This window comes from Lactuca serriola, chromosome 4 (genome assembly GCF_051521515.1).
Source record: "Lactuca serriola cultivar US96UC23 chromosome 4, Lser_US96UC23_V15, whole genome shotgun sequence".
Lineage (NCBI taxonomy): Eukaryota > Viridiplantae > Streptophyta > Magnoliopsida > Asterales > Asteraceae > Lactuca > Lactuca serriola.
In genome coordinates, this window is record NC_136411.1 from 291,101,671 (window position 1) to 291,121,118 (window position 19,448).

General features: G+C 38.0%; 1 pseudogene; it reads left to right on the top strand.

The window, feature by feature from the left end:
* The first annotated feature begins 10,341 nt into the window (after nucleotides 1-10,341).
* LOC145049144 (5S ribosomal RNA) lies at nucleotides 10,342-10,459 on the top strand (annotated as a pseudogene).
* Nucleotides 10,460-19,448: the final 8,989 nt, after the last annotated feature.

Below are 19,448 nucleotides of genomic sequence, written 5' to 3' on the forward strand. Positions count from 1 at the left end.
ATTACTGTCAGCAAAAGCATATAAATCAAATTCAGAATTCTTTAGATACCAACGAACCAATTTTGGGCTACCTTTGATATACCAAAAAATTCTTTTGACGACAATAAGATGTGAAAGTTTAGGATTAGCCTGATAACGTGCGCATTGACAAACTGCAAACATGATGTCAGGTCGGCTTGCAGTAATATACATGAGCGATCCGATCATCGATCTGTAGTGTGTCTAATCTACGGATTCACCATCATGATTTGGAGTCAGTAGAGGTCTTTTAGGCATTGGCGTCGATGCATATTTAGCGTCGTGAAACCCGAACTTCTCAAGAATATCCTCCACATACTTGGCTTGATGTAGCAGGATTCCAGTTGAATTTTGTTTGACTTGAAGCCCCAAAAACATGGTCATTTCCCCCGATGAGCTCATTTCGAACCTCTTTTTCATAACACCTTCGAATTCCTTGCAAAGCTGCGGACTGGTCGACCCAAAGATAATGTTGTAAACATAGATTTGAACCAGAATCTAATCACTACCGACATGCTTGATAAACAAAGTTTGATAGATAGTGCCACGAGAGTATCCATGCTCGATCAAATGCTTTATTAGAGTCGTATACCACGTTTGAGGAGCTTGATGTAACCCATATAATGCCTTGTCCAACTTGTAGACATGATAAGGAAACATCGAGTCAACTAACCCAGGGGGTTGATCAACGTAGATTTCTTCCTTCACTTTGCCATACAAGAAGGAAGTCTTGACATCCATTTGGTAAACGGTGAAGTTCATGTAAGAGGCATATGCAAGGAAGATACAAATAGCCTCCAAGCGAGCCACTGGAGCATAAACTTCAGTGTAATCAAGACCCTCGACTTGTCGAAACCCGCAAACCACCAATCTAGCTTTATTTCACACTATAACCCCTGAATCATCCTGCTTGTTTCGATAGACCCATCGTGTGTCAAGAGACTTTTTGCCTTTTGGCAACTTAAGCAACTTCCAAACCCCGAGTTTTTCAAATTGATGTAGTTCTTCATGCATTGCATCTACCCAGCTGGGCTCATTCAGAGCCATTTCAACATTCTTGGGCTCTATTTGAGAGATAAAGCAAGAGTAAAGACATGTATTGACATCTCCACTCTGACTTCTGGTTTTAACGCCATCGCCCAGCTGAACAATGATGTTCTCGATCGGATGATCACGTTGAATCCTTGAGGGTATTTCTTGGCTGATATCATTAAGCGAGATAGGAATATTGTGAATACTTACACCTCCTTCATTTGCTGATTGAGCTGCGCTAGACGACTCTGCCACAAACTCATTTGAAAAGTCTTCAAGAAAGAGTAGTTCCATAAAAGTTGAAGTAACAGCGGAAGCATCTTTAGACATGAACTCTCTTTCTGTAGGAGTGAGTGGTGTAGTTTCAGCATCAGGAGTATCATTCTGAACTGGAGATTTCAGAAAATCAGGATGTACAAATGACTCCCCCTCAAGCGAAGCAGGAGTCTCCCCCTCAGGTTGTAAAGAGGATACCGTTGGAGGTCTGTAGACAACTTCTTCGTCTTCGTCTTCAGAAACATTCTTCGAACAGAGACAGATCCAGATGAGCTACCTGAAAACACATTTATGGATTTGAAAAGAGATGTGTAATCAAACAACGAATCCGGACCTACTCGAGAATCTGTCTCATTTTCTTCCAACCAGCGCACGTCATAAGATTCTACAACCTGCTTTGTCTTCTTATTGTAGACCCTATAAGCGGTGCGAGCAGCATACCCTACGAAGTAACAATCATCGACTTTAGCATTAAACTTTGGGTTGGTCTCTAAGTGAAGAAGGGTGTAAGGGCAGCCAAATACACGAAAATGACTGAATGAAGGCTTGTGACCATATAGAATCTCATACGGGGTCTTCATCTGAGCTTTGTTGATCAACATGCGATTCTGAACGTAGCAAGCAGTGTTTATTGCCTCGGCCCAAAAGAAAACTGGTAGTTTGGAGTCACACAGCATCGTCCTTGCAGCGTCTTTTAAAGTTCTGTTTCTCATCTCAGCAACACCATTTTGTTGAGGTGTCTGAGCAGAGCTGTATTGACGCATAATACCATTTTCTATGCAAAAAATGATTGAGTACAGAATTCTTGAACTCTATTCCGTTGTCGGTACAAAGTGCCTTCACCTGGTTGTTAGTTTGGTTCTCAATCGACACAATGAATTTCTTAATTAGATCAGCAACTCCAGCTTTGTTGGATAGAAAGAAAACCCACGTAAAACGAGAGAAATCATCAATCAAAACCAGACAGTATGAATTTCTGTTAATGCTGAGAACGTTTACTGGTCCAAACAGATCCATATGCAGCAATTGAAGCACCTGACTAATTGAGTTGACCTGTTTTGGCCGGTGTGGTTTTCTGTGATGCTTACCTTGGGCACATGACACACACTTCTCAAACGTGATAAAGTCTTTGATAGGAAAACCACAGACCGTCTCATTATTCGCAAGATGATTCAAGTTCTTTGCGTTAGCATTGCATTTTGTTCGGAGATCTTTGAAAAGAGGCACGTAACTTGTTCTGGAAGATTGCTATTCATATCTATGATGTAAGCATTCCCATCCCTTTTAGATTTCACAAGAATCCACTCTTCTGGGATGAAAAAGCCTGTCTTGAGAGTCATACAATCCTTTTCGGTGAAATGTGTAGAATAGCCTTTGTCTCATATCTGAGATACACTCAATAAACTATGCTTCAATTCGGGAGCAAAGTTGACATTCTCGAAACTTAACACCCCTTTTGTGACGGTTCCCCTTTGAGTGATTTTTCCACCTTCTCGACCCGCAAAGGAAATATATCCCCCATTAAAAGATTGAATGTTATGCAGTTGGGCGATATCTCGTGTCATATGCCGGGAGCATCTGCTGTCGACGAACCAAGGTCTGACGACATTCCCCAGTAACTATCCCTACAAAATGTGCGGGTTTATTTAGATTTGGCAACCCAGGTCATTATTTTCCAGGGTTGTCCCGATGCCTTTTCAGATCTATCATTATCTAATAACTTTTTAGGAGATACAGATGATGGATTGGAGACTAATTTGGGCAACCATTGATAATTAGGTTTTCTAACAGTCCCAGGTGGGTTTCAAATCGGATTTTTATCAATTTGCTTGAAGCACTTGGGTTTTCTACCAGAATTGGTTGAAGACCCATTGCTGCTTCTTGACGAAACTGACCTTGGCTTGGCCATGTTCGTTTTTGGCAAACTGCTTGGGACTTTGTTATGAAAGACCTTTTTATGCTTTTGAAAAACAACTTGTTTTCTACTTCGATCATCCTTCCAATCATCATTCCGAGAACGATTTCTAGTGGAATTTCTAGTTAAAGACCTTCCTCTGAATTCGTTTTCTCCACTTGGTGACTTAAAATATACAAACATTCGATTAGGACAATTCCTAGCTATATGACCACCAATACCACAATTGAAACAAATTTGTTTGTTATTGTTAAAACTTGTACTACATTGTTCAAATTTGTTTTCCATACCAACTGTCACAATCAGGAATTTTTGTGCCTTGTAACTACAATACTTAAGTCAAATTATGAATCCAAAAATATAAGAGCATGTATGATGCTTATTCTATGACAACAAAATTGCAATCAAATAAACCATGCAAGCATTACAAATGGTCAACAAGCAATTAGAAACCCTAGAAGTTCTTGTTTGGGTCCATTTTGGACTAGGACTTCCTTATTGGGCCCAATGGACCAATAAGCTTCCAATTTGACCATCTTGGGCTTGGAACTCATAAATGGGCTCTAATTGGATACACTCCCATTTATTTCAACATTTTGGGTCATATTGGGCCTAGAATGAAATAAATTAATTATATGAACCATTTTGGGCCATATTTAACCTAATGTAGCTCTAATAGGTCATAAGAATCATATTTATGGTTATTTGGACCAAACACCACTTAACATAACCATGAAAAAGGCTTAAGTATGCAAGGCCCAAATTCTTTTCTCTTCCTCTCAAATTATCGGCCCAAGCCCATGTAAAAAGGGAGAGTTGACTTTCATGGCCACCTCATTTTTACATTATGGCTTTCCATGCATCTTATCTCATACTTCCATGCACATATCACTTCAAGATCTATCTCTTTATCTCTCTTGGTCTCGGCCGAGTTCAAGCACACACACACACATTTCACTCACTCTTCTCTCAAGAAAACTCTCCCATACCTCCTCCATATTTTCGAGATTCAAGGACTTTGCAAGGAGGATTCTTCATAAAAATCATCATCTAGGTAAGTTGATGCTTAAATCCACACTCTAGACTCCTTGTTCTATACAAAAATCTCTTCTTAACTCATATGAAATCATCATCTTGCATCTTAGAACCACCTCAAATTCGAGATCTTCATCAAGGTGTTGCTAGGGCCGAAAATCACCTCACTTTCTTCCTTTTCTTCTTCAAATCAAAACCACAACTCAAGGTGAGCTTCATACCCCCTTTTTTTCGGTTTTTATAAGTTTTGTGGGGGGAGAATACAAGTAAATGTGTAGATCTATGAGTATATGTATGCTTTGTGTCATTTCTATGCTTATATATATGTTCTTATGTGATTGTGGTGTTGGTTCTAGTCAAAAAGAGCTTAAAAACCAAGATCTACAATGTGTTGAATGAAATAAGTATAACTTATGTTATTTCACACAAATCAATTCTAGAAAAATAACCAAGTTGGTTAATATGAACACCTATGGGCTTAAAACCCATTTTTGGGTTCAAAATGCTAAAAATATAAAACTAAAGGGGCCAAAACGACAAAATACAAATTCTGAAGGTTGATATGAGTCAAAACAGTTTCAAAAATTTATTTTCTGAAAATTTACTCTTTTGAAGGATTAAAATGTCAATTTTTAAACATAATGGGCCAAAAATGAACTTTTCGGCCCAATAAAGCCCAAATTGCGAGATTTTTAATTTAGAGGGGCTGAAACTGCACTTTTCTATAAAACAGGGGACTACTAGTGTACCAAGTCCATTTCAAGGGTTAAAAATACTTTTCAAACTTAAAAGGGACCAAAGATGCAAAAAATTTCCATTTTGGGTCAAAATTGTAAAAATCGCGAAAATAGAGGTTTCAACCGAGAAAACTTCATTTTGAAGGACTAAAACTGTTTTCAAGTAAATTTGAGCTGAAAAATACCTTTTCAACAAGTTTTGATACTAAAGAGTCAAGAAAAATGGTTTAAGGACTAAAATGGAAATTCTTTTATATAAAGGGTTAAAAGTGTAAATTTATCCAAGAAGGGGCTTCAAAAAGAAAATTTCTAATGTTTAAACAATAAATCCTTCATGAAAAAATACTAGTACCACGACTACCGACGAAATATAATACACCTTCAACACCAAAATCGTTACCAAACGAATTGATTCGGTCTCGAATCAATAACGAATCAAAAATCAATACACGACGATACTTCAATACACACGCAGAAATTACGGGAAGTCAATACACACGTGGGAATTCACCAGACGTCGATACACCATCTTTGGGCCCGAAAGTTTCAAATTGTGCTTGTTGGGCCTAGCTAGCCCAATGATATGATCTTTAGGCCCGAAGGAAACGCGCTTACATGATATTGGGTCTTATACGACCTAATACCGTGTAAAAGGACTTTCAATAGCTCTTGTGCTGTTGGGCCCCAAGGGTCCTTTGGCACTGCTAGTAAAGTCGAGAAGTCAAATGCGATTCGGGCCAAGGACTTTTCGCATTCACGATAGCCTTGAACGACTCATGGAATTAACGGGGGCTTCGCACCCTCTTTTCTTCTTAGGTTGTGGGGCTATGGGAAGTCAGGGTGGTTGGATTAGGTGAGTAGTACAGACGATGCCTAAGGGATCGTTTGTATAGTTGTAAGCTAGTCATTTTCATCAATGTGTGATTATAACAACTCACCACCCATACTTAATCCAATGTCACCTGGAATCATCAAATACACACGTCGCAACGGTGTAACAATATATAAAACGTGTAATTTAAAGTATTAGGAAAACATCGGGTTTTCCTAGGGATTTCAATACTTACACATACGTGATGCATACCAAGTCAAACAATTTTTCACACTTATAGAAATAAACAAGCATACTTACGGATCTTCACAATTTTTCTTAATTGCAATAATATTTTCAGAAAATATCCGATTTTCTGGTGGTTTTTCAAAATAATACAAAACATTATGTTTCAAACATTACTAATGAACTCACCAACATTTCATATGTTGACGTTTTTCAAAATACTTGTATTCTCAGGTAATAGGTAAATCGAAGGGAAAAATGTACTCAGTGATGTCTTGTTGTTTGTTTAACTAGTATCGAACAATCTACTTTTTGGGAATGTAATGTTTTGGAACAATGTACTAAATGTAAACACTACCAGTTGTAATATTTCAATGCATGGTGATGAATGATGTTATGTTTCATGTATATTCACTGTGATGGTATTCAATTGAGTCACAACAGCCCTCAGACGTTTCCGCCGTCTTGTTCGGGGGTGTGACACCAACACCCTTGCTTCTCTCACATGAACAAGAACAAGAATTAGGTTGTGAGACAAGTGAGGGTGCATTAGATTGAGAAGCTTGTGAAACTAGTGGTTTTTCAGTATTATCATCACAAACATTAGAATTGCCAACCACATCATTCAAAACAGTATCAAACACTTTAAAACCATTAAAAACAGTATCAGAAGATGTAGAAACATCACAAAAAACATTGTCACTTGCAACATCAAAAAAATTATTGTCTTTATTTAAAACTAAAACTCCAGGTTCAGTCTCAGTTTTATTTTCAGAAACATGTCCTTCAAGTTCGTGATTCGACTGATTTAAGCATTGATCTGTAGGAGAAGTAGAAATGTTAGTACTTTCAACATTAATAAATCCTCCCGAAACAAAACCAGATGGCTTGCCATAAACCATTGATGGTACATTGGCAATCTCTTCTTTGGACAAAGGTTGAAACTGATATGAATGATTGAAAGGAGGAGGCACTTGATTATACCTTAGACCGTTTGACTGATTGCGTTTAAATTACATGCAGTGGTCTATCATATTGGCAACTACCTCACTTGATACATCATATTTTTGAAAATCAAAATCAGCAGTTTCAAATTTGCCCTTTAAAGTTTCAATTTCAGCCACTAACTCAGCATTCTCTTTCTTTATGTAGTCATAATTTTAACATTTATTACTATAGTCTTCGTGAAGTCTCCTAAAGTCCTTTATTTTAGATTCTAACTGGGCCTTAAGAGGTTTTTGTCCTTTTCTAAGTTGGTAACCTTCATACCTAAGGTCTGTTACTTCCCTTTTGAACAAGTCATTATGTTCATGAAGAATTGTAAGGTTCTCTACTTCTCTAATTAGTGTCTCAAATTCCTCATGGAGAATTTTAACATAATCAATACAAGATTGAGAGCATGTGGGTAGACTTACCTCGTTTTTATTTGGTTCATGAGAAGAAGATTCCATCAACGCAAACTGCAGCTCCATCATTTGATCTTTTGCTGCAACAATCTCCGCGGGAGCATCATCACCAACTTGTGCCAAATGAGCATTTTAAGGTCCTAATATGTGACAACCCGAAATTTCCATCCAGTTCAATCTAACACTTCTTTGAAATTCAAATTCATTGCTGTTATCTTTTAGCACAATTAGAAGTTTATTTGAGCATTCTGAGCCTTTTACACTTAAGGAATAAGTGTCGGGGTTAATCGGCTGAAGTTTTAGCTCAAAGAAATGACCTCAAACACTCATGCAAGGAGTTCACGGCCAACACATGGGATTTTACGGCCGTAAAATCCATGTGGGCCTTAAACTCTTGCCTATATGATGAAAAGCTGGCCATTTGTTCATTCCTTCCTTCCATTTGGCCCAAATCCTCTCAAGTATCATCCCGATCTTCGTCCCCGATCTTAAAAACTCGTAAGCTTATTGTCTTAACTAGTTGATATCTTGAATGAACTAGTAATCTTACATGATTTCATCTGTGAAATCATTCCATTTTGTAGATCTTCAAGTTTCACCAAGAACACCAAGAACACACACTAGTCTTCTTGGCCAATATCTACCATTTGAGCTCGTAGATTGTAAGTACTCTTGATCCAACTCATTGTACACTATGTTAATCATATTTAGAGCTTAGAAAACATAAGAAATCATGGGATTCAAGGAGTTTACGGCCAAGGCATGTTCTTGGGCCGTAAACCCCCTTTTTAGGGTGCAAATGACACCCTAACACTTTAGTGAGCCTTGGATATTAGCATAGACCCTTACCCCTTTTAGTTAAGGACTTCATTTCACGAAATGGTACTCCTTACCATGAGTTTATGGCCATAAACTCATGGGGGAGTGGTCCCAGGTCCGTGAACACCAAATAAGGTCATTTTAGGACCTTAAACCCACCCAATCACTTGTTTAAAGCTTAGGAGCACTTAACCACTTAAGCCCTTAGAGTTTTAAGCCCCTTTTGGTGACCAATGGAGAGTTTACGGCCAGGAGTAAACTCCCCTGGGCTGTAAACTCCAATAAAGATGGTCATTGGACCATGAACTCCCGTATGAGGTTTTGCACTCCTTTGTTGCAACCCGATAGCCTCCTAGCACTTGACCAAATTGTTTTCCTTACAATAGGATGTTCATACATGTTTAATTAGTGTTATAATCACTAATCATTTATATACATATGTCTTCATATGTAATTAGGATCATTATGTGTGTCTAAGTCTTCACTTGACATCAAGCACTTGTCCGACACTTCCTTTTGATCCGCTCACTGCAGGTGAGTTCATACCCCTTGAATTAACCTTTTAAATGTTCTTAAATGTTTTTAAATGCTTTATGGGGGGGGAATACAAGTTGAATCATGCTAGTTATTATATCAATCACATGTGATTAATGACTAACATGCAAATGGATATACTATACGTTAGCTGTTTTACCAAAAAGATTTCTTCAAAGGACTTTCTTAAACGTTTTTATATGTTTAAAACTCTTTATCAAACTGCTTTATACACTATATGTTTCTTTTCAAACTCTATTACAAATGTATTTCAAACAAAGGTTTCCTTTATACTTAAATTGTTTATTCAAACAAAATACTTTCAAACTGTTTTATAAACTGACATCAAGTCTAACTTTTCTTAGATATTAATCTTTTTCAAAGGTTTTACAAAACTCCTTTTATGCTTTTATATTATCAAATGCATGCCCATATATGTATAGTTATATAAGTAATGTTTAAAGGACTTAGGAAGGCTAAACCGCTTTATTTCCTTTTCCCCGTTTGGATGTGGTCTAGTAGGGTATCGGTTATCCGTACGAACATCGTCTAAATATTAGTTATATATCATGTATACATATGTAGACATAAAAGTGCCCTCAGTCAGTTCAGTACCTTTGGCTAGCAAAGGTATACCTTTGTTGATACTTGTACATTTCTAGTAACAATTATAGGTATAGTTAGGAGATACTACTTTCTATTCCTATTACAAGGAATTACACCAGAGTCAGTTTATTCATGAGTCTATACTAAATGCTATATGAAGAGATACGCTTACTTGGATACACTTACATGGATACATTTACTTGGATACACTTACATGGATACACGTACTTGGATACACTTACATGGATACACTTACATGGATACACTTACTTAGATACACTTACATGGATACCTTTACATAGATACCTTGTTAAAAGCATGCCTATATATGTATAGTGATCTAAATAATTTTTAAAGGACTTAGGAAGGCTAACCCGCTTTATTTCCTTTTCCCCGTTAGGATGTGGTCTGGTAGGGTATCGGGTATCCGTCCGAAGGTCTTCTAAATATTAGTTGTATATTATGTGTACATATACAGACATAATAGTTATGGTCAGTCAGTTCAGTACCTTTGGGTAGCAAAGGTATACGTTCATATATCCCTAGTAAGCTATTATAGGTATAGTTTGGGTTTATTGTCATGATTTTCCTCGCTTATACATTCCCGAGTTATATATAACGAAGACCTGTTAGACAATAGAATGTGAGATTTCTAACGTAGTTTCTTTTCCTCGTTGGGATGTGGGACTAGAGTAGAATCACACATTTTATTATTCGCCCCGTCTTGATTATATCATAACGTGTATGAGATAAGTTTTCATGTATAATAACTCCTCTCTTGGCCTTAATCAAAAAGATAAAAGAACCGTCCGGACAGTTTAACGACTACTCAGAAACAGAATGAAAAGACCAAGCTTCTCACCTTTGGGAGCTCTGGTCTTATTCTTCAAGAAGACAGAATCCAGGGGGTACGATCATACCAGCACTAATGCACCGGAGCCCATCAGAACTCCGCAGTTTAGCGTGCATGGGCGAGAGTAGTACTAGTATGTGTGACATTTGGGAAGTCCTTGTGGTGCAGACCTCAACAGGACATCCATTAGAAATCATCACTCTCTGCCTCGCATAGATGAATTAGTTGACCAACCGCAAGGAACGACGTACCTTTCAGAAATGAACCTAAGATCCGAATATCACCAGTTACGAGTGTTAGTGAAGAGTGTCCCGAGGGCTATCTTCCAAACTCGATGCGGACACTAGGAGTCCGTAGTGATACCTCTCGGATAGGACCAATACACCCGTAATATTCATGAACTCAATGAATAGGGTACGCCATTCTTACTTGGATCAGTTCGTCATCGTCCTGATAAATGAATTACTTATCTACTCTCATAGTAAGAAGGAAATCATAAAGATCATCTACAACAAACCCTGGAAACATTACGATCAGAGAAGCTTTACGCGAAGTTCTCTAAATGCGAGTTTTTATTTAGATTTGAAGAGTCGAATTCCTAAGACACATTACCAGTAATGTGGGAATTCTTGAGGACCCTGCCAAAAATCAAAAACCGCTGAGAATTTGTCAACAACGAGGATGCTGACAAAATCGGTCTCGTAACTCAAAAATCCAACCTACACCACAAACTCAGTAACGTACATTTTACCCTTCACGTCTCGAACTTGAAACCGTACCTTTCCGTCAGGACTCTCGTAAGTCCACTCGACGAGATCGAGATCAACGAGATCCTCGCCTTCGTGGAAGAACCGTAGTGACCCTCGACCGAGTGGTTAAGCGGACGAAGCAACGCCGCCACCCATTAGTGAAGGTTCGTTGGGATACCAACCGTGGACCCGATTTCACTTATGAGCACGAGAACCAATCGATTAGGAAGTTTTCCCACCTCTTTGTTTGATTATTCACGCCTACTCCTTTACCTAAATTCTATTTTCGGGACGAAATTCCCACTAACGGGGGATGATGTGACAACCCGAAATTTCCATCCAGTTCAGTCTAACACTGATTTGAAAGTCAAACTCATTGCTGTTATCTTTTAGCACAATTAGAAGTTTATTTGAGCATTCTGAGCCTTGTACACTTAAGGAATAAGTGTCGGGGTTAATCGAATGAAGTTTTAGCTCAAAGAAATGACCTCAAACACTCATGCAAGGAGTTCACGGCAAACACATGGGAGTTTACAGCCGTAAACTCCATGTGGGCCATAAACTCTTGCCTATATGATGGAAAGGTGGCCATTTGTTCATTCCTTCCTTCCATTTGGCCCAAATCCTCTCAAGTATCATCCCGATCTTCAAAACTCGTAATCTTATTGTATTAAATAGTTGATATCTTACATGAACTAGTAATCTTACATGATTTCATCTGTGAAATCATTCCATTTTGTAGATCTTCAAGTTTCACCAAGAACACACACTAGTGTTCTTAGCCAATATCTACCATTTGAGCTCGTAGGTTGTAAGTACTCTTGATACAACTCATTGTACACTATTTTTTAACATATTTAGAGCATAGAAAACATAAGAAATCATGGGATTCAAGGAGTTTATGGCCAAGGCATGTTCTTGGGCCGTAAACCCCTTTTTAGGGTGCAAATAACACCCTAACACTTTAGTGAGCCTTGGATATTAGCATAGAACCTTACCCCTTTGAGTTAAGGACTTCATTTCACGAAATGGTACTCCTTACCATGAGTTTACGGTCGTAAACTCGCCGGGGGGGGGGGGAGGGGTGGTCCTAGGGTCGTGAACACCAAACAAGGTCATTTTAGGACCTTAAACCCACCCAATCACTTATTTAAAGCTTTGGAGCACTTAACCACTTAATCCCTTAAAGTTTTAAGCCCCTTTTGGTGACTAATGGAGAGTTTATGTCCAGGAGTAAACTCCCCTGGGCCGTAATCTCCAATAAATATGGTCATTGGACCATAAACTCTCGTATCAGGCTTTGCACTCCTTTGTTGCAACCCGATAGCCTCCTAGCACTTGACCAAAGTGTTTTCATTGCAATAGGATGTTCATACATGTTTAATTAGTGTTATAATCACTAATCGTTTATATACATATGTCTTCATATGTAATTAGGATCATTGTGTGTGTCTAAGTCTTCACTTGACACCAAGCACTTGTCCGACACTTCCTTTCGATCCGCTCACTGCAGGTGAGTTCATACCCCTTGAATTAACCTTTTAAATGTTCCTAAATGTTTTTAAATTCTTTATGGGGGGATACAAGTTGAATTATGATAGTTATTATATCAATCACATGTGATTAATGACTAACATGCAAATGGATTTACTATACGTTAGCTGTTTTACCAAACATATTTCTTCAAAGGACTTTCTTAAAGGTTTTTATATGTTTAAAACTCTTTATCAAACTGATTTATACACTATATGTTTCTTTTCAAACTCTGTTACAAATGTATTTCAAAAAAAGGTTTCCTTTATACTTAAACTGTTTATTCAAACAAAATACTTTCAAACCGTTTTATAAACTGACATCAAGTCTAATTTTCTTAGATATTAATCTTTTTCAAAGGTTTTACAAAACTCCTTTTATGCTTTTATATTATCAAATTCATGCCCATATATGTATAGTTATATAAGTAATGTTTAAAGGACTTAGGAAGGCTAAACCGCTTTATTTCCTTTTCTCCGTTGGGATGTGGTCTGGTAGGGTATCGGTTATCCGTCCAAACATCATCTAAATATTAGTTATATATCATGTATACATATGTAGACATAAAAGTGCCCTCATTCAGTTCAGTACCTTTGGCTAGCAACGGTATACCTTTGTTGATACTTGTACATTTCTAGTAACAATTATAGGTATAGTTAGGAGATACTACTTGCTATTCCTATTACAAGGAATTACACCAGAGTTAGTTCATTCATGAGTCTATACTAAATGCTATATGAAGAGATACGCTTACTTGGATACACTTACATGGATACATTTACTTGGATACACTTACATGGATACATTTACTTGGATACACTTACATGGATACACTTACTTGGATACACTTACATGGATACCTTTCGATAGATACCTTGTTAAAAGCATCCATGTATATGTATAGTTATATAAATAATGTTTAAAGGACTTAGGAAGGCTAACCCGCTTTATTTCCTTTTCCCCGTTGGGATGTGGTCTTGTAAGGTATCGAGTATCCATCCGAAGGTCGTCTAAATATTAGTTATATATTATGTGTACATATACGGACATAATAGTTATGGTCAGTCAGTTCAGTACCTTTGGGTAGCAAAGGTATATGTTCATATATCCCTAGTAAGATATATATATATATATATATATATATATATATATATATATATATATATATATATGAGTTGGTAATAAATATGGATTTCGACCTAGAGATTCGTTGCGGAAGTCACCTTTTGTCCCAAATGTAGAATAAGGACTACCAATCATATTATTACTTACTTACAGCGGGTCTCGTGAGAAGACTACTTACTTACTAAGACTGGACTAACCCTTCTGGCACCCAACTGTTAGCGACAGGGGTAATGAACATCTACGGATGTCTTAGGTTGATACCATTGCAGGTATACTTTAAGGGACTAACTATTCCTACACCCAGTTGTTAGCAACAGAGGTAAATGTACATCTACAGATGTCTTAAGTTAACACTGTTAGTTATCCTAGTGCAAAAGGATAGTACTTAAGTTATTATGTTATTTTCTTCCTTTAATTTGTGACACATTCACATGAACGACGAGGTAGGATATATTTCATATAGATAACTATTTTCCTTATTACCTTTATATTGTGACTCATACACATAAACAATGAGGTATACTATAGTTTAATACTAATATTTAATCAACGAAAAACCATCACATTTACAGAGATGCGTACTTTCAAAACAGTCGGGTCTTGGTAGAAGACTACTTTCAAAACATTAGGGTCCTGGTAGAAGACTACTTTCAAAACAGTAAGGTCCTGGTAGAAGACTACTTTCCAAATAGTAGGGTCTTGGTAGAAGACTTCTTTTATAGGGATCATAGGGATTTCTAGGGTTATTCAAACGTTTTCCATTACTTACAAACATTTCCATACTTATACGACTTTCTTTCAAAAAAATGTCAAAACTTTCATTGTAAGTTTTACAAATCAAAGACATATTAATACTTATGAATTCACCAGCTTTTTGGCTGATACTCGCTTTCAAAATAACTTGCATTCTTAGGTCACATATAGGCAGTTACGACGACCAGGTTTGTGAAGACGGAGCAGTCCAGACTCGTCTTATATTCTGATTATTCATTTTATTGTTGTATATTATGAAAGAACACACTTGTAATTAAAGTTATACTATTAATGTAATGGATGATGTTGTTTCTTGTTTACTACTTTACATTGTTGTGATAGATTACATGACGTCCTCTACCCCAGAACATTTCCGCCGTTCTCGGTTATGGGGTGTGACATGATATGTTCAGGGCCTGCATCTGATCCTCCCAGTCAAACGATTGAGCAACCATGGCCTTCTCGCTGTTGACCTGAGCACCGTTTTGATTGTTCCCAACTACGACCATTGTCTGGTCATTATTCAATCTTCTATCTGGCTGCGGACACTCACAAGCAAAATGCCCTGGCTCATGGCAGTTGAAACAATGCAACTTTCCATTGCTGAACCCTACCTTCTTGTCAGCACTCATCCCCCAGTTGTTCTTTCCAGTCTTCTTTGCAAACTGTTTCGCCCTGAAAACTGCCATGGTGATTTGCCATGTGATATCCAACTCTTCTATGTCTTCAGGGTGAATTTGATCAAGATCAACAAAAGACAATTGGGGAGGAAGATCTCCAGCTACAAGTGCATTGTAGCAGTTAACAAGCCCTATAGCAAGAGCAAGATTTTCATCACCCTCCTTTCCTTTTGATGAGGAAGCCACATTGGAGGAAGAAGCAGCTTGAGCAGCCAAAAATGATTGGTTCTGAGAGAGAGGCATGGCTGATGCAGCAGGAAGAGAAGAAGCTGATGGAGTGGAAAAAGACTGAACCTGAGCTTGCTGAGCAGCAAATGGTTGACCTATAGAAGAAAAAGTGAGAGATGAAAGAGCATTGTTAGAAGAGATCCCATGGTTTGTAGCTGAGTATGAATTCACATGATTTATCTCCCGTTGCTTGTCATCAATATCACAGGCCTTGATGACTGCCATCACTTCAGCAAGAGAGAGTCAGCTTAGATCCTTAGTCTTCTTTATAACAGCCACATTCATGTCCCATGACTTTGGGAGAGCATTCAGTAGCTTCTTGTTTATCTCAGACTTGGTGTAAAAGATCTCGGCTACAGTCATCTCAGTAGTAAGAGTTGTGAATCGTTGCAGCTGTGCTTCAAGAGTTTCTCCAGGAACGTAGTTGAACATGTTAAACCGTTGTAGCAGCATATCTTGGCGACTTTCCTTCATGTCTTCATTCCCTTCATAATCCTCGATTAGGGCTTCCCACAAAGACTTAGCAGAAGTGTACTCCCTAAAACCATGAGCTATATAAGGAGATAGGGCTATAGTCAGAGTGGCCAAAGCCCTTTCTTGCTCTTTAACCTTCTCGAAGTCTTCATCTGTGTAATTCTCAATCTTCTTGTCAACCACTTACCCTGCAACAGTAGTGGTTATTCTGACAAGGTCTTTTATGATGCTTCTCCAGATTTTGAAGTCCTTCATATTGATGTACTTCTTAATCATGTACTTCCATTCAGGGAAACCTTCAGCGAACAGTAGTCTTGGAATTTGAGTGGTTGTGCCCATTACAGAATCCAGCTCGTGGTGGTATATTTGACTTTGTGAATCCATTAATATTAAAGTAATATTAAAAAGAAATTAAGTTATTTTAAAAAAAAATAAATTAAGTTTCCAGTCAGACACAAGTTCACAGTCAAAGGAGAGTTTGCGGCTGTAAACTATGTTCACGATCAAATGGGAGTTTGCGGCCGTAAACTCTATTCACGGTCCGGAGTTTACAGTCGTAAAGATGTTTGCGGTCTAAGAATCCAAGTTTCCGGTTGTTTGAAAAATCCTTATTCACGGCCCAAGAACCAAGTTTATGGTTCAAGAACTGATTTGAGTTTGCGGTCGTAATCTAAGTTTAGGGTCGTAAGCTATGGCCGTAATCTCCTAGAAACTCGAGAAAAACGCAGTTTTTGAATTAATCTTGAAATCCTTTCGCAGCAAACACCAACTTCGGTCGTAAACAAAGAAGAACACAGTCAAAAGTTCGATTGTAGGATGCCTTGACACTGGTTTTGCTCTTATACCAATTGTAAGGTCCTGAAACGGATCTTACCAGTGATCAGATAACAAACACAATCAATAACAATAAATAACAAGTAAAAACAAGAATGGAAACAAGCTTGCACGCACTTTATATTAGGAATAACGTCAGGTACAACTAGTGGAATAGCAGCCGTGAAATCTTGTGGCATCAACAACCACTAAATGACCTAGCACACCTCTATATATACTGGACCTAGGCCGACCTTGGGTTTACGGTCGTAAACAGGCTTATGGCCATAAACTCATTGTTGGGCCATAAACTACACACAATCTACCAAAAGCTGTATATTGACTAAAAAGAACCTATTACATTGAAAGCCTAGACCAACCCACTAATTAGACCCTTCAGTTTGACTCTTCAAATCACGATTTTTATAACATGACAAATGACAATGTTAATATTTTATTCACGTATTTGTATAGGTTTCAATAGGAGAACATGCATGTGTCCATGAGGTAAACATACTTGGACATATACATGCCATATTTTCGACATATTTGAGTGAACAAACCAAGACCACTAATTTTCATGTATCAAAATGTTATCAAACACATACTTCATGATTTTTATGTAGCTAACATATGAAAATAACCTTTTTACACAAGAAATTGTTCCATTTTCAACAAATAACTATGATCATGCAATTATCCAATGGGTAAATTTATTCTAGCATGTATGAATGTAACATCTGAACTCCCAGGTATATTATTTGTTCATTTATTTTTAAGGACTATTGAGCAAGTCGGCGAGTTGGTGCCGCAACTCGTCGAGTAGAGTCGTGGATGGCCACATGGGGTTAATGATCTACTTGACAAGTCAGAGAGTCGACTCGCCGAGTAGACGCTGTGAAGTGAAACCCTAAATCCCCGGGTCTGGGGCACATTTAAGGACACTTATAGCCCCATTTGCGGCTCACCAGCTGCTTACCTTCACTGAGAGAAACCCTAATCGCCCTTTGAGCTAATAGAGAGAGTGTTGAGCTAATATTGAGAATTTTGGTACATCTTTGGAAGAAAAGAGAAGGATTTCAAGCAAGGAACAAGAAGAGGTTGTTAAATCTGTTGCTAATCATCCAGGAGCTTCTATAAAAGGTATAAAGTTCGTACCTTTCTCATTAGTTTAGGTAGATCTCATATTATTAGAGTTTAGGGATTATTTTCCATCTAATATTGGTACTTTGAGGGTATTAAGCACCTATACATATTCGGACATCAGATCTGGACCTTGTAAGGTCCCTAGAGTCCAAAGGTCCCTGCTTTATTCAGCCATAATACAGCCTTGAGTGAAAAAACCTTAATAGAGCATGTTCTTGGCATTTCAAGCCCTAAGTGTCATGCATTAACGTAAAGCTCGTGGCTTTATGTGATAAACGAGCCTTGAGAGCTTAGATGTAGAGTGTGAGAGGATTTTCTGCATTGAATTCGTCTGAATATGAAATGAGTCTGAATGGACTCGCCGAGTTGATGAGCCGACTCGACGAGTCGGTTAGGGTTTGGTCTGATGGGCTGGACCATGCGATAGCTCGGCGAGTTAGGGGTTAACTCGATGAGCTAGACCTTCACGAGACTTCTGAGGAACGAGTGGACTCGACGAGTCGCATGTGTGCACTCGGCGAGTCAGGTCAAACTTAGACTGTTGACTCGAGTTTGACTTCTGTTGACTTTATGGTTTAGTCAACACGACTAATGGAGACCAGGGAGGAGTATATTTGTCTTTTACCCAACCCAAGAGTTAGAGAGAAAGAGAGAGCAACCTTTAGTGTATTTGAGTATGAGTAGAGTATTAATTAGAGATAATTATCCATTGTGTTAAGCAGAGGCTAGTTCGAGATTTCTGAGCACAAGACTTTTACTTATTAGCTTACGAGGTGAGTCTTATCACTATACATACCTAGAGTGGTAATATGAGTTGTGTGCGACCAGAGGGTCTTATGTGTTATTTGAGTACTGTGATATCCTGCATTATGACTATGTGATTTATGTTGTGTATTATTCTGAGTTACCAAGCAGGACCGGAGGGTCCATCCGAGTTAGGTCGGAGGGTCCACCCGAGCTATAGGACTGGAGGGTCCTACGGAGACTTCGGACCGGAGGGTCCATACCGAGCCGTGAGACCGGAGGATCCTCACCGAGACGCATGAGACTGGAGGGTCCATGCCGAGATCTAGCCATGAGAGGCTTATTATTTGTGTACATGGTATTTTGGGGAACTCACTAAGCTTCGTGCTTACCATGTTATGTGTTATGTGTTTCAGGTACTTCTCTGGATCACGGGAAGGCATCGGCATGATTGTACACACAAATCAGAGATTGGGTTACGATTTAGAGGATCCTGGAGTTATATATATATATATATATATATATATATATATATATATATATATATATATATATATATATATATATATATATATATATATAGTTTTTGATTATGAGATTTGATGATCTGACATTGTGACATTTTAGGATTTTATTATAGTGATAAATGTGTTTTTAAATTGAAAATTTACGTCGTTACAATGAAGCTTGTAAATCATGATTTTGTGGTGTGTTAGCATGAGATATTCAACATCATAAGCACAAATCATTACATAAACATGATGGTGCATGTAAATATCCAATGGTTAAACGAAACTTGACATGTATGCCCCCCCACCCCCCGGAAAAGCTTGAAAAACACAACAAACATGGGGATATGAAGCTCACCTTGTTGATTTCATGAGTTGTAGGAAGAAAATGAGGAGAAATTTCGAT